Source organism: Palaemon carinicauda, chromosome 3, assembly GCF_036898095.1.
Source record: "Palaemon carinicauda isolate YSFRI2023 chromosome 3, ASM3689809v2, whole genome shotgun sequence".
Taxonomy (NCBI): Eukaryota; Metazoa; Arthropoda; class Malacostraca; order Decapoda; family Palaemonidae; genus Palaemon; species Palaemon carinicauda.
In genome coordinates, this window is record NC_090727.1 from 52,889,759 (window position 1) to 52,894,758 (window position 5,000).

Below are 5,000 nucleotides of genomic sequence, written 5' to 3' on the forward strand. Positions count from 1 at the left end.
TTGATTAACTCCAAAGGATATTTTTTTAAAGCATATATTTCAACGATAATGTTGATTATAAAGAAGATCATAAGTGGACCACATACATCCACCCTTTCTGAGTGAAAATACCTAAACGTCATGAAAAGGTTTGTGCATCGCAATGATCAGGGCCACTCATACTAGGATGGTTTGCTTTGAGCTATCAAAATAAAATCTTCCACTATCACCAATCATCATTGCCCAGCTTGGTGATGAAAACTCGCCAAACTCCATACATCAATTGACATGGCAGACGCATTTGACCCTACAGTGGACTAGAAAGGGCTGCATTCGTTATTGTTGTTTATATACACAAATATATATACACACATATGCTGTCGTGTGTACGTGTGTGTGTGAGTGTTTACTCCATAAAATCTATGCAGTTTCGTAGTGACTAAAATTCAACGTTTTGAAATAAAACTAAATTCCTGCTTCCAGGCGAATGTAACACTCAGTGGAAAAGAAATATACTATTCAACAGAAGAGATTTATGTTGCGTGTCTTTAGTCAAGAGACTGAATCCCTTCATCACGATCCAAGGAAAATTTTCCAAGGATATTATCGAGAGCTCCTTTTTTATATAAAAAAAAGACATGTAATGGCAGCGTTAAACCCAAAAGCTGTTTATCAATGATGGGTATTTCTTTTAAAGATATCAATGGTTTGGTATAGCCTTTGGAGAGAGAGAGAGAGAGAGAGAGAGAGAGAGAGAGAGAGAGAGAGAGAGAGAGAGAGAGAGAGAGAGAGAGAGAGAGAGAGAGAGAGAGAGATGTTACAGGTAAACTATATGATGGGCGTTTGCTTGAAGGATAATATTTTGGTATTGCATTTGAGAGAGAGAGAGAGAGAGAGAGAGAGAGAGAGAGAGAGAGAGAGAGAGAGAGAGAGAGAGAGAGAATGTTACAGGTAAACTATATGATGGGCGTTTGCTTGAAGGATAATATTTTGGTATTGCATTTGAGAGAGAGAGAGAGAGAGAGAGAGAGGAGAGAGAGAGAGAGAGAGAGAGAGAGAGAGAGAGAGATGAACCATATGACGGGCATTTGTTTGAAGGATAGTAAAATTTTGGAATTGCATATGAGAGAGAGAGAGAGAGAGAGAGAGAGAGAGAGAGAGAGAGAGAGAGAGAGAGAGAATGTGCATGTTACAGATAAACTATATGATGGGCATTTGCGTGAAGGATAATATTTTGGTATTGCATTAGAGAGAGAGAGAGAGAGAGAGAGAGAGAGAGAGAGAGAGAGAGAGAGAGAGAGAGAGAGAGAGAGAGAGAGAGAGAGAGAGAGAGAGCGTGCAAAGCCATTTGCATCATGGCTTCAAAAATTTTCCTCACTGTTTGCGTTATATTGTCGGTTGTAGCAAAGATGTTACACCCCTCGTGACCTCGGTCGACACGTAAACAAAATCCTTCTTAATAACACGTTTGTGTTGTATAATGAAAGTTGTTAAAACGGTAAACATAAGTAATAGGTGTAATTTTCCTCGCTGCATTATACCCGCCAGCCTATTTTCTTTGTCTTTTTGTACCTAGATATTAGGTAAGAATGTGAATAGCATTCGTTTGTGTTTTTATAAATTGAATTTTGTTTCTTATTAATCATATTCTACTTATATATATTGGCAAAGTCCGGTTTCTATAAAGCATAAAGGTAAGTATATGACAATTTGATAAAATTATAATTTTTGGGGTATATCTTGTGTACATTTTTTTTACTAATCTTATTCACTATATTTCTATTGATAAAGTCAGGTTTCTATAAAGCATGTATATAAGAATCTGACAAAAAAAAAATAATACAAATTGTGGGTCATTTTATGCGCAATCTTTTTTTCATTTATTAATCATATTCTACAGTCAGCACTCGGTATTCGCGGGACTAAGGTAGCAGACACACGCACGAAAATAGAGAATCTGCAAATGCTTTCTTCCTTAGGGTAGGTTGTTGTCAACTCATAACCTACCAATTCTCTGCCCATTGCCTACATACAGTCAACTACCAAACTAAGTTGTCCCATTGTACTGTGCTAGATTATTTCTACTTGATTTTATCAGTAAAAAAATTGCATTACTGTATGAACACCCTTCAGCAGCTGTACACAAGTACATACGTACAGTACACAATAAGTCTACACATAAGAGTCATCGCCACACTTATACAAATACTGTATCAACAAAAAAAGGCACACATTGATACTATAGTGTATATTACTAAAAATTATATACAATACTCTCACAACAGTACATCTTGATTGGCTAAGGTAACATGGCCTATCACTCGTAAGTGATCGCTGCTTTCGGCAAATAAACTCACACTGTTCTAACTAAACGTACACGTAGCCTATCTATGTTACTGTACAGTAAAGTATTGTATTTTGCACACAGTACTGCACCTTTACATTAGCATTAACAATCATACGCTAACATTAAGAATAATAAGAAACAAGTAATCATACAAACACCACTCATTGTTTTCATACAACATTCTACACAGTAACTAGTCGGGATGCATAATGCAACTCTTGAGGTGTCTTCCCTTATGGATACCACACTTAATCACTATTTACCGTACAAATCACAGCTGTAGAGTATATACAGAATGTACTACTTACACAGCTATGGAAAAAACCCAAATACATTCATTAGTAATGTACAGTACAGTAATAATCTGGAAAATACAGAAGTATAGTATGTATGTACGTACCGTACTACAGTAAATATAAAATTCCAGTATGCACTGATCACGTATGTACATATTGTACTAAAATACAAAAGTATCTTTCTCACAACACTGTTTACAAAAACAAAAATATTACAGTACAATACACAACATATGACATAACTCACTGGAAAATTTTCCTTAAAAAGGCAAAGTTGGTGAGGTGGGTGGAGAAAATGCCTTGCAATTACAAATAGATGAACTATGAAGAGACGTAACTGCATGGCAAGACACGTCTACACGGACGAGTCATTAGTATTTGCAAAGATTAGTCAAAGATGATATATAAAAATCATCTACAATACAGTAGAATTGAACCGTGCGTACACATAAGTATATGTATCAAAAATTAAATTGATTAAAAAGGCTGTACTCGTATTTACTGTAATTTTAACCTTGAACCGTATGGAAAAGATTCACAGATTTTTATCTTGCCATTTCGTAAGGGGAGGAGGCTCGTCTACGCCATAATCATCACTCGACTCCATCGTGGTTTCTGTAGAAGGGGATGCCACAGGAAGGGTTGCTGGAGGAGTGGTTTCAGGCTTAGGAAAATCCGTGGATAGAGGTGGTGGTGGTGGTAGCTCAGGCTAAGCGGTTGATGTGGGGCTGGTGGTGGCTGTTTCTCATGACAGGGGAAGAACATTGTTAGTGAGCAGCTTCTTCGCTGACTTCATGTCATCCAAGATGCTCTTGTAACCAGCAAAAGTCTGATCTTTGTAGTGTATGAACTTCAGGACACATATCAATGAATGAGCCATGTTGTATGCCCTTTGCTTCAACTCTTTCACCAACTGTGACATTTATGCCAAATATTCCAGAGTGATGCCTTCATCCTCTTTGCCAGGTTCATCGGCCTCGTCCTCTTCCTCACATGCTGAACAGAATAATTCGTGAAAGCTACCACGTTCTCATTGTCCAAAGAGTCCGACTCCCCAGTGATTTTCAAGTTTGAGGCCAAAATGCTGTTTAAATTTATGAAACCAGCCTTCGCTGGCTTGGAGATGCATATACAAGGATGTGGTGTCTTGACTAATGGATGGCTGAGTTTTATCTTCCATGAAATGGGGGAGCAAAGACTTTGCTTTCCTCTGGATGACATGCAAGCCGATGGTGATTCTCTTCTGATGCTGATCCTCAATCCACAGAAACATGGCATTTTCCATTCTTATCAACCTCTTTTCCCTCACTTTGATATGACTTTTGCTCTGCTTAGGGCAATGGTAGCCATGGCAGCATTAATCTTCACAGCTTTCATATATATGTACCTTAATTTACTCTCGTTTACTCCAAAAAGTCTTCCTATGGCAGCGTACTTCATTTTCTTACACTTATCATAGACTTTACCCTTCTTATGAATCATGACCTTCCTCTGCCGTTTACCAGACCCTTGGGAAGTTAAGTCGAAGCAGCTCTCTTGGGGGTGCCATGATGCATATGCTTTAGGAGAAAGTGATACTGGCACAGAAAGCGGGAGAACCACACGCGAAGACAGACTGTGTGAATTGGTCCAGTCAGCAAGAGATGGGAGGCTGTGCTGTGCGGAAATGGTGAGAGACATGCTGGGTGCAAAGGAGCCCAGTTGGTTTGAAATCTTCAATATGCCACACGTGTGATTATTGCGAAACCATGAAATTGTGAATGTTTTCTTAGTAAGTTAGATGTTTCTGTGTAATGCGAAAGACCGAATCTGCGAACACTGAGGGCCGACTGTATAGATTTCTATTGGCAAAGTTATATTTAAATGATGTATAAAAGTTTGAATCTAAATTTAAGAAATAAAGAAATTTTATACATGAAAACTTCTTCCTAATCTTCTTTATTTAGCCTGTCCATTTTTTACTTTTATTCTAATTCTATTCTAGGAGCGATGCTTTTGTAAACCCCATGAAAATATTGTTTTAGTGAAGGAAAAAATTACCTGTTTTCTGAAGAGGAGAATTGACACTATTTTGTCTGTAGTGATCTATAGGATTTTGAAAAAAGTAAATCTAAGGAGCTCACAAATTTCTGAAGAGAGAGAGAGAGAGAGAGAGAGAGAGAGAGAGAGAGAGAGAGAGAGAGAGAGAGAGAGAGAGAGAGAGAGAGCAAATTTCATTATTCATTAGTTGAGTCTCGTATAGTTACAGAAAATATTAAGCATACAAAATCCACCTCAGTGGCCGATCAACAATAAATTTTATATACACGTTAATGATCTATGATTTATATCTACAAATCACTGTGCATTTCCATTCACCTATTCCTATTATCTTTTCA